The sequence below is a fragment of the Nomascus leucogenys genome, chromosome 20, assembly GCF_006542625.1.
Source record: "Nomascus leucogenys isolate Asia chromosome 20, Asia_NLE_v1, whole genome shotgun sequence".
In the NCBI taxonomy this organism is placed as follows: domain Eukaryota; kingdom Metazoa; phylum Chordata; class Mammalia; order Primates; family Hylobatidae; genus Nomascus; species Nomascus leucogenys.
Window position 1 is genome coordinate 19,615,908 of NC_044400.1, and position 12,350 is coordinate 19,628,257.

General features: G+C 37.5%; 1 protein-coding gene across 2 annotated transcripts in view; it reads right to left on the reverse strand.

Moving 5' to 3' along the window:
- Positions 1 to 9,947: 9,947 nt before the first annotated feature.
- The window catches only part of SLC35F5 (solute carrier family 35 member F5), a 50,476-nt gene continuing 48,073 nt past the window's right edge, over positions 9,948 to 12,350 (reverse strand). For both annotated transcript variants that reach the window (XM_003275184.4, XM_030800994.1), the window contains exon 16: positions 9,948 to 11,926. The gene's annotated coding sequence lies outside the window, so the exon portion shown is untranslated. The remainder of the gene's footprint in view (positions 11,927 to 12,350) is intronic.

Sequence of the window (12,350 nt, forward strand, 5' to 3'; positions counted from 1 at the left end):
AAATAAGCATGTCTTGACCTTCATCTCTTTCTCTCCTTGGATATACTCAACAGATCTTAAAGTAAAACTTCACCAAAGGGAAACAATGTGTCACACGACTCATGAGTTACGACCCCTATTGTTACAGTCCATATGTTAAAAGCAATGATTTTTCTAATTATGGAACAAATTAGCTTATGTATATTCTTAGGCATAGGAAAAATGTATTTCCCTGCTTATGATTAAAAGCCAACAAAATATAATTCCAATTTTAAAACAAATCCCCTTACCAAACCCCAACAGCAAAGTGCTGCCCCTACAAACCTCACAGCAAATAGAGAGTACTTACTCTCAGTGACTAGCAGCTGCCTCTTTTCTCACTCCTCTCCAGCTTCAATTAACCTAATGCCCTCTGAGACATTTTGGCAGTAATTGCCAAGCTTCTTCCGGTTTGGGAATCTAATTTAAAAAGGATAGGAGACATTATTTTTGAACTGCTTATCAATCTTCTGCTGAGTGATGTTTTACTACAAGCTGAAGTAAAAGTACTACGTACATATTAGGGACACAAACTTGCTTGCCAGAGCACTTCAATTCTGCCATCTGTGCCTAGGAAAACATTTTATCTGTTCACCCTCTTCATTATCTCAGAAAGGGAAACATTTCTTCTACCAAAAATGCAAAATGACACAAAAACACATAAAGATTCCCGATCTTTTGTGAGTCCTTTTTTTTTTTTTTTTTTTTTGAGACGAGTCTCGCTCTGTCACCCAGGCTGGAGTGCAGTGGCACGATCTCGGCTCACTGCAAGCTCTGCCTCCTGGGTTCACACCATTCTTCTGCCTCAGCCTCCCAAGTAGCTGGGACTACAGGCGCCCGCCACCACGCCCGACTAATTTTTTGCATTTTTAGTAGAGACAAGGTTTCATCATGTTAGCCAGGATGGTCTTGATCTCCTGACCTCGTGATCCACCCCCCTTGGCCTCCCAAAGTGCTGGGATTACAGGCGTGAGCCACCGCGCCCGGCCTTGTGAGTCCTTTTGCCAGCATTTTCTAAACTGTATTCCACGGAATGGAACTGTCTCTGCGTATGAGAATAGATGGTTAGCAAAAGAGTAAGGACTTACGGGGTGGGGGAGTATGAGGAATCAGTGATCAAACGAGCATGAAGAAAACTGAAAATTAGGCCACATCCTCTCTTAAACCCTCTTATCCTCTTTAAAATCCCCTTTATTTATATACATATTGAATCTTTCACACAATGCTGCAGTAGAGTCCTGTTTCACTGCTACAGTGAAATCTCTGAACATGTTTCCCAAGTTTTCCATCCTAGAATTAGCTTTTGTTTTGATGTTTTGTTTTGGAATACCCATTATCTTCTGGGCCACTAGTACTGGTTTTAATTGAGAAACAGTTTCATGTAGGTATGCTTGTATCATCCATCTAAAATGAATGTTAAAACAAAAATTACCCGACTTAAAAATTCAGGTTATAGGACATACACGTACACTGAAGAGTGAGTGGTTGATTCGCAAACACTATTCAGGAACACAGGGTTAATAGGTCTCCCAGATTAAATGTATCTGACAGGAAAAAAGGTCTCATTAATATTCTCTCATTTTGATTATTGAAGGGCTTCAGTGCACTCTTAAACTTCTGGATTTTTTCAGCTTGAGTATAGTGCAGCCCAGACTGATGCTGTTGGTCAAGGCAAGTGTTTTTCTTGCCTTGTGTACAGAACTTTATTAATTGATGGTTTGTAAAGCCCTGGTCACATTCTCCACAGCATATATCCTTGTAAGGCTCTTTGCCAGTGTTCATGTAATGTATCATTCCCTCCTTAGGCCTAACTATTTGCATTTTTTTGGAGTATGCACCAGTTTCCAGAGCATTTTAGCAGCAAGTAATAACTGCTCCCTCATTCAAGCAAATCTAAAATGCACTTATCAGAGTCACACTATTTTTCTTTTTTTAGGACTCATCTTAATTCTGGAATGATTTAGAGATGATGTAGTAGTCACTTGTTTTAACAAAAGCATAATAACCTGCTATTTTCTTTGTGTGAAGGTACAGCAACTTACCTGTGAAGGCTTTTCCATAATCTTTATAAAAACAGCACCTATTTTAGATCCCCTTAACTTTGGGGGTGTATATTTTAGATCCCCTTAGCTTTGGGGATGACTTGGGTTTATGTGGCGAGATTTGATTCTAGATGTTTCTCCTCAATACCAACTTAAAGCTAAATACTTGCTTGTTCGCTTTTGTTTCCTGGTAATAACTGGTTTATGGCCCTGAGAAGAAAAATTGGGGCCAATAAAACAAGCTGGATTAGCCTGGTTCTTCACTGACTCCACAATCACCCTACCATTTGTGCAAAGTCCACTCTAGGAGGAAAATGCTTTGAAGGTAGGACTCTAACATCCTAATCCAAAGACTCAAGATTAATTGTTGGCCAATATTGCTTCCTTTGTGGATCCATATCAGTCTAGTATAAAGTATTTTGTCAGCAGCCTAGATGTTAAGAAACATGGGGCATATAAGGGTGGTCAGGTAATTTCATGTCTAAACTATGACACTTTAGAAACTGAAAGGGGCACTATTCATGATTGTCCCAGGACAGCAGGTAGAAACTGGGACTGTCCTTGGCAAAGCCGTACACCTGGTCACCCTAGAGACCCTTGAAAAATGATGCTGTGGGCCGGGCGCGGTGGCTCACGCCTATAATCCCAGCACTTTGGGAAGCCAAGGAGGGCGGATCACGAGTTCAAGAGATCAAGACCATCCTGGCCAACATGGTGAAACCCTGTCTCTACTAAAAATACAAAAATTAGCTGGGTGTGGTGGCGGGCGCCTGTAGTCCCAGCTACTCTGGAGGCTGAGGTAGGAGAATTGCTTCAGCCCAGGAGGCGGAGGTTGCAGTGACCCGAGATCTCGCCACTGCATTCCAGCCTGGGCAACTGAGCAAGGCTCCATCTAAAAAAAAAAAAAAAAAAAAAAAAATGCTGTGATTAGTGCACTGATTTTAAATGTTTATCTCTAAAGGTTAGGATTGACAAATGACTAAGTGACTTTTCAAAATAATTAGTAGACGAAGAAAGAAGTTATAAGTAGTCAAGTAGTCAGATCAAGGCTTTAAGAACACTATCTCCTTAAGATTCTATTTTCAGTCTTTCAAGAAAAAAATTTAAGACATTATTTTTACTCTTTCCCAAAGCTTTTATGAATACACTATCCTGAATGCTTTCATTCTTATCTTTTGTCACTGAAAAATATTTTTCATGCCTCTTTAAAAACATCTTCGCAGGCTGTGATTCTATTGTTGAAAGTAAGTGTTGTCCATACAATATGGTCCCCAGTGCAAGCCAGCTACTTAGCGCCTGTGCCAATTCTGAGCCTGCTTGACCTGAGATCTGCTGCTCTGCTCTAAGTCAGGGGAGTCGATACCAGAGGGATACGTCTCCCAAGCTCCTGTGCCAGCTGGCTTCCAGTCAGGTCCTGCTACTGAGAATCAATGGCAAAAAGCAAAGCAAAGCGAGAGTATTTCTTTCCCTCCTTCTTTGCCTCCAGCTGCAGCACCCTGAAGGCCCCCGTGCTCTGCTGCAGGGGTTGTGCTTCCTCTGGGTGACCCTGGCCTTGAGCTTTATGATGGCTTCCTCCCTCCACCCCACCATCCTAGGGATAGCATTGGCTTTCTGCTGTTGCTAATTTCTATTCCAGTTTTGGAGGAAAAGTTCAATGGAAGGGACTTATCATGAGATGGAATGTAGGTCTCTTATTCAGGACCCTCCCAAGGGCAATTTGATTATTCAAAAATTTCACCTTTTGGCTTTAGACCTTAACATGCGTAAGATGCAACTCAGTGTGTTTAATGTTTGGTCTCCAAAGCTGAGTAATGTGCTCCACAAGAAGACCCACTTTATCAAATACCCGAGACACATCTTAGAGACTAAGGTGTGAAAGAATGAATGAGTGAAAATGTTTTAATAAAAGGAAACTAGAAATCAAATATTTGTATAAGGATAGATTTGAAGTTTTTCTGTACTTTTAATAAGCTAGAAATTGCATACTATAAATAGAATATACAAATGATTTTACACAAATAAAGCATTAAAAAATCACAAATTTTATATTTGGTTATCCAGTCTATAAAATAATGTTCCCAAATTATATAGTTTAAAACACACAATGTTTCAAGTTGCAGACAAAACCAGGATAGTTTTGGCCCTAAATCACAGCTACTAACATAAGTAGGAATTATAATTAATTTTATAATTGTGTTTAAATTTTAAATACTCTAGAATCTGAAAATATTAAATATTAAATAGATGGAGGGATCAAATTATCAAGTTTTTTAAACAAAATTGAGGTAAAAATCTGCATTAAATTACACCAAGAAAAACATTTCTAAAACATTGTTTCCATAACTCATTATAAATATTTCATCTTCCTAAAGTACTCTTTGATTACCTCTGGCCTTCTGGGTCTGGTAATTAAGTTGACTTAATATTTGCACATAGCTACTGATTACTCAATACAGACCTATCAGATAAAATTAAAATGCTGCAACTTGATCAGAATGATGCCATCTTGTCGTATGCTGACACTAGATAACTTCAGCTTTAATTTATTTGCCAAAGGGGATTTGGATATACCACCAAAATTGTATATAAAACAACCCTTTACAAGGATTTACTAGGACGACTACAAAGAAAGGCAAATATACCGGGTCCCACACAAGAACTGTTGCCTAACCTCATATACTAATTTGAATATGAAGACTCACTTTTTATTTTTTATTTTTTTTGAAACGGGGTCTCACTCTGTCACCCAGGCTGGAGTGCAGTGGTGCAATCTCAGCTCAGTGCAACCTCTGCCTCCTGGGTTCAAGCAATTCTCTTGCCTCAGCCTCCCAAGTAGCTGGGACTACAGGCGCGCACCACCATGCCTGGCTAATTTTTTGTATTTTTAGTAAAGAAGGGGTTTCTCCATGTTGGCCAGACTGGTTTTGAACTCCTAATCTCAGGTGATCCACCCGCCTCGGACTCCCAAAGTGCTGGGATTACAGGTGTGAGCCACCGCACCTGGCCTGAATATAAAGACTCATTTTAAATTATACTAGTTGAACCTTTATACTACAATGTATCCTGACACTTATTTTTTTTAAACCATTATCAGATATTTCATGTTCTACTAGTAAAGGGAATTAGCATTTTCAATGTCCTGTCTGCATTCCTCCTAGCCTCTCTCCGCTCAGGTTTTGGAAAATAGATCTTTCAAATGCAATTGCAGTACCCAAGGAAATTCCTCTCACCCATGCCACCAGTGCTTATCCTGTGGGCACCCCACAGTCAGCAGTTTAAGATCATTCTGGATGAATGCAAATGCTGTATTCAATTTTTCCAAATCCCAATCAACTAGCTACACTTTTTATTGTATGCAATCTTCCCGACATTGCAGTAAAGCAGTCTAGACGGCTGGGGAAAGGTAAAAGAACCCTGGTTGTGATTATTTTTTTCTAACAAAATGGAATTAAAAGATGAGAAAACCTAGTGGTATTTTAGTCTGGTACTTTTAGCATTCCCAACTTTTAAGATTATAAATTCACAATAGTGAACACCCTAGTGACAACTTTTAAATAAAATACTGGATAGCTGGGCGCAGTGGCTCACACCTGTAATCCCAGCACTTTGGGAGGCCGAGGCGGGTAGATCACTTGAGGTCAAGAGTTCAAGACCAACCTGGCCAACATGGTAAAACCTCGTCTCTACTATAAATACAAAAAATTAGCTGGGAGTGGTGGTACATGCCTGTAATTCCAGCTATTTGGGAGGCTGAGGCAGGAGAATCACTTGAACCCAGGAGGCAGAGGTTAGAGTGAGCCGAGATCGTGCCACTGCACTTCAGCCTGGGCAATGGAGCAAGACTCCGTCTCAAAAAAATAAAAATAAAAAATAAAATACTGCATAATTACATGCTATAGTAAATTAATCATATGCTCACAATGTTACCTTGGATTTGTTTTGCAACTGAGTTGATGCTGTCTGAAAATCAAGATCAAGCAGGTGATGAAAACTATACATTTTGAACATGCATTAGGTAACCAGGGGGCAACATAGTAGGGACTAACTAGGCCAGCAACTGAGGGAAATGAGCCTATTCATCTGATATACTCGGCCTCCATAAAACTGCCATGGATTCAAACTATACTCAAATATAATACAACTTCTTCAATGCTGCTTTATAAATCTGACTGAAAACTTTAAAGAAGTCAAAATGCTAAACACCCTAACAAAAGCAAAAACAAAACTACGGCCTATGTGGTATCACTGTTATTACCACTCTTTATAAAGCACTAAGTACACATGGGTGTTTGGCATTGTCTCTGGAACTACAAAATTAAACTTTTAGAATCACAGCATTTTACACCTGAGAGGAATCTTAAAAGATACTGAATTTCGCTCCTCACTTTATAGCTAAGAAGAGTGAGGGGAGGACGGACCATGGGAGTCAGCATTTTTCAAGCATCCAGGCACACGGCCTGGTATTTCAATTAGAGTTTCTCATTCTCACAGTCTCAGGCAGGTTGCAGTAACCTCCTCTTCACAGCTAAGTAAATACGGATCTACCAGATTGAATAATCTCCCCCAAATAAATTCACTAATGAGGAACAGAAGGAATCCAGTGTCAAAGTTAGTGCTCTTTTCAGTGTAATAATTTGCAAAGTGTGGTCCTAGGACTAGCAGCTGCGGCATTAGCTGGATGCTTGTTAGAAAGGCAAATTCCCAGGCCCACCACCCCCACCGCCAGGCCTACTGAGTCAGAAACTCTAGGGTGGCGCCCAGCAATCAAGTTTTTGTTTTTGTTTTTTTAATAGACAGGGTCTCACTTTGTTGCCCAGGCTGGACTGCAGTGGCCCAATAATAACTCACTGCAGCCTCGAACTCCTGGGTTCAAGTGATCCTCCTGCCTCAGACTCCCAAGCAGCTCAGACTACAGGCATGCACTACCATGCCTGTTTGTTTTTTTTTGTTTTTGTTTTTATAGAGACAGGGGTCTTGCTGTATTGCCCAGCCTGATCTTGAACTCCTGGGCTCAAGTGATCCTCCTGCCTCAGTCTCCCAAAGCACTGGAATTACAGGCATGAGCCTGTGTTCTCCCCTCTCTGCCAATAATGTGTATTCAACAAGGCCTTCGGGCGACGCTGATGCTGTCTGAGAGCCACTGCTCTCCAGCTTGTTGTCTCTGAAACTTTACTTGGGAGTATGCACATTAAAATATACATAACAACACTATGCTACTGCAAAGGGCAAAATAATTCACTTTATTGTACTTTTAGAATAATTAAGATGAGGATAGCCTTCAATGAAATTTGGCTTTGATGTTACATAGTCTGATTGACACTGGATTTCTTCATAAGAAAAATAAATGTGAAAGCTATCCCAAGTAAGCAAATGGTAGCAAAAACAATCTAAAGAATTGGTTTTAGCCAGGCATGGTGGCTCATGCCTGTAATCCCAGCACTTTGGGAGGCCAGGGTGGGCAGATTACTTCAGCTCAGGAGTTCAAGAGCAGCCTGGCCAACACGGTGAAACCCCATCTCTCTACTAAAAACACAAAAATTAGGCAATATAGCAAAACCCCATCTCTACCAAAAATACAAAAAACTAGCCAGGAATGGTGGCACATGCCAGTAGTCCCAGCTACTCAGGAGACTGAGGTGGGAGAATGGCTTCAGCTTGGGAGGTTGCAGTGAGCCAAGATCCTGCCACTGCACTCTAGCCTGGGTGACAGAGTGAGACCCCATCTCAAAAAAAAAAAAAAAAAAAAAAAAAAAAAAAAAGAATTTCACCTCATGTCAAAAATAAGACTCTTGGAAACAAATCTTCTGCCTGCCTTGCAAGGACCCACTGAAACTAATGGATACTCTCACATGACTGACTTTATTATTAAATACTTGCTGTAATCAAAACTAAGTATAGGAAAATCAAGTAGAGAAATACTGAATGCCTAGCATACAAGGATCTAAGTGAAAGTTAAAAAAAGTAGCTCTTCAGAAAGATATCTCATGTAAAATGAAATTTAAAACCAAAAATTTCATGAAGTGACCTGTTAAGCGTTTCAATTTAGAAGCTTTACTTTTCTAATTTTAAAATATCATGAATGAAATGGTGTCTTCATCTAGGTGCTTCTCCATCAAAATCCCTAGCTCAAAAATAAAAATGTTTGTGTCACCCCAGATTCAAAATGCTCTTATTGGAGATGTTGCCATTTCACATGAACATTCCAGTAAATATGCATATAGAGGGTACTCATTACTTTTGGCTGGTAATTTTTCCTTAAATATATTTCAATGATTTCATTGTTAGACATTCTCATAGTTCTTGTATATCGAATACAGAAAATTTTGTAGGAAAACACTATTTTTTAAATGTAGTAACATTAAAATATTAAAATATCCCCAGTTTATTAAAAGCTCTTAAGATTTAAAGAAAAATTTCCTGTGCACATACAATGTACCTATGAAATACTGTATTATTAGTTATTGTACAGGCAAATGAGGCTGTTACTATAAAAAAGGAAATGTGGTGCCTAAAAATTGCAAGTCTATGTGAAAAATGAACCTCAATTTATCTAAATGGGATTTGGGGGACACGGCAGACTATTAAAATAGAACTCAAACTTCAAATTCTGTAAACTGAACATCTCATTAATGCCACTTCACCATTTAAAAAAGTCAGCACACAAAGTTAGCTATGTAAGTTTATCTGCAGATGTTACAGGTAATTATTTCTGTTAATTCCTCCTAAAATATTATTTAGTAATAAAGAATATTTCAAAAGGAGAGTAGGGAGAAATGAAGCAAGATCATAATTATAATTACTTAATATGAAAATAACATTTCATTTATTTGCTAATATGTGGAAAAAAAACATTTTCTAATTAATTCCTCCTTTATCCTTCTTTAAAGACATTTTATGTCTTCAACCAGCACACTGACGATTAGTGCTATGGGTATTACCACAGTGCCTTATGAAAAAACTTGGCTTCCAGAGGAGTCATACCTTGCAACCCCAAATTGGCTCTGCATGATTGATTTTAAAGTGGGCATTACAATTCCTCTGAAACAAGGCTGTGTACCTTTGAGAACATTCACATTTAACCTTGTGAGCTCACTTCTACAAGAACAATGAACTTATTTGTCAGCTGCCAGGGGGAAATTCAGCTTAATGTAAAGAATTAATTAAATCAGGCTGACAGAAGCCAATATCTCAATGTTTTTAAATTAAAATTTATTTAAAGGAATAAGTATGGGTGCATTACATAAACCTAATGGTTCTCCTAAGCTTCAAAAAGCATTCATTTCAAAAGCATTCACTTGTAAGGCTGCCTCATTTTTCAGCTTTGTTGTAGTTGAGATTCTGATGTTCACCTAACAAAGTCTCTGACGAAACAGACTTCCTTCAATCCAGGTTATAATTTGAAACATTACACAATAATGAGATTTAAGTGATGAATGGAAAGAAAAGTAGGAGACTGAAAAGATATCAGAAATTTCTATTTGTTTTTAGATTCAGAAAAATATAATTACAGGCCAACATGGTTCTGATAGAGAGGAAGGACGTCAGCAGTTACTTGAATGTAACCCCTTCCCAGCATTTCCAAAGACCTGCAATGTGGTCGTTGTGATCTAAGGGGCTTGTTACCTAGTTTCTAGGTAATCCACAGAATTGAAACAACCCAGCACAACTTTATTTCTTGAGAAGATGAACCCTTAACTATGAAGGTGCAGAAAGGAAGTCTTCAACTGCTCACTCACCATGGCTACAGTATTCAAATGCAACAATCATTCAGATAAATAAAACCTGTGAGAAAAAGCCAACTGGTGGGCAAGCAAAGCAGCAGTGATTTATACTTTCAGTTAACCAATTGAATGGTGGTGCTTCCTTCTACAGAAGTTGTTCTTTGACTTTTTTTTTTTTTTTTTAAAGAAACAGAAAAGCAGCAGTGTACCAGAAGAAGACTGGCTGAAGATCTATCCAGCCTGTTAACTACGGCTTAGTACTTCCAGAATCCTGAGTGACAACACATGACCTGTGTGACGATATGAGCACAGAGCACATGAACAACCAAAAGATTCTAAGCTCAGCCTCTTTCCCTATCGTATTTACAGAGTAATTTTAAATTTCAATTTCAACTCCACTACTTCAACTATTTTACCCTGCAAATTGCTGAAGGTCTTTGTGAACTGTCGAACAGCAAAAACAAAAAGTAGAGGTATCTAGATAATAAACTTCAACCAAAAGTAGTCCTTGAGTAATTAAAATGTTACTTCATTAAGTTCTTTTTAAAAGAAAATTCCTCAGAAGTCCACATTCTTTACATGCCTTCACCCTGTTGAGCTAAACAGGTCAAAAGTATAATAAACTCAACATTATTTTTAACTTGCGTTATTGGTGGTGCCAAATGAGAAAAGAGCTCTTTTTGCCACTTTGGGCTGGATGATGAAAAAAAAAAGAGAGAGAGCTGTTTGTGTTTTAAATTTAATATCATAAACAATTTTTAAAGGTAATATAATATAGAAGTTCTCAGAATGAAACAAAAGGAAGGCTAAACTTCATTTTAGACTCACGGTAACTAACACCAAAGCAATTTTAAGAATGTGAATAGGAAGCTAAACACTGCAAAGAGAATTCTTAAAAATCAGATTAGTTAAGAAATTTTGAAGAGAACTAAACTCTTCACAGAAAACTTGAAAAGAATATTGATTAATCAAAAGCCTGTGACTCCTGGGACATACATTTACTGATATCTATGGTGAATAGAGTCCAAGAGCAGTTGCACAGTAAGTACATGTAAGGCCTAAGTTTAAGAATTGCAATTAGGAGTATTTTACATTTAATTTAATCTTAGTAGAGGAAAAGTTCAGAGGTGATTTTAAAAACAGAATCCCTTCTTCCCTTCCTTACTTGGTACTTTAACCATTACAAATTTATTGAGGAAAACTAAAATTATTTAAAGAAGAGGCACCTAGTTTTAGAGTAATCTGGCACATTCATATGTGAAAAAAATTAGAAATCACTTGATACATCTATAATACACAAATACACATATAAACATTGTGTTTTAATAATACTCTTTGTCACTTCAATTTAAATCATTCCATTATGAAAATTTCTTAATTGAAGAGAGACTATTTCTTCACAACTCTAAATTAAACAGAGCTTTATCAATTAAGTTTCCAGCAACATAGCCTTTAGAAATACATATTTCTTCATTTTATAATACTTCCCGTCTAAAAATTTGCCATGGTTTGTCACAGATTTAAAATACAAGGCACCTAATGCTATAAAAGAATAATACAGTAAATGTAGTGTAAGTGAACCAGATATTTTCTCAAATATTTAGTATTTTTAAAGTCCCACGAAATTTGCACAAACATGCTTGTTGCATAAATTAAACATTTTTTGTGTGGTCAATTTGCAATATTCTACAAAACCCAAAAATATAATCCACACTTATTACAGGTAGCTTATTTTAGCATTTTACCTGTCAGAAACACTGGTCTATGAACACTTAAGTGATTTCTTGAAAACATTTTCATAATATATTCCAGCATTTAACAAGTATGTGAAAATAAAGTCCCAGAACATTAGGATTTATTCCTTGATTAGTTCAAATGATTTCAACAGCTGAATTCCTTGAGATGTGTAAGGCAGGTTGGTCCTTTGGATGGACTGTAGACTGGAACTTCCTATAACTGTAGTGATATGTACACAGCTACATAGCAAAGTGCTTCATTATGAAAATGAAGAAAACAGGTATGAGAAAAATATATTTTAGAGTTTCAAAGAACTGAAACTGTTATATTTCAGACTAGGCACTGAGACATTTTTTCTACAAAAACTTGCCAGAGATTGTCTGTTCGCTGTATAGTTCCAATATCAAGCTAAAAACAAAAACCACAGAAATGTGATTAGATTATAATTTCATAGTTTTAGTTTTCTATAGTTTACATTTTAAAAAGCAAATTATCTTAACATTGAAATACCTATTTTCACTGTATACATACTTAATAACTGGATACTAAAATTTGGAGTACTAAGAACTTACGAATGTGACTTCTATAGCAATGTCAAAAGCTGACATCAACACTAGAGATTGTGTATTAGCAGTTAGTTGTACTCCTGGTATATTCCCCCATTACTCCTGCAAAGACAAAGACACCTGCCCAGTCTATTCCACTCTATTGCAATCCATCTTCTTTAGTCTTCACTCTTTCTTCTTTACCCAGCTCTCACTTCTAAAAATACTGAAACCTTGCTGGCTATGGGTGGGTTTAAGTGTGAGTATGAGAACAATGCACAGCATAC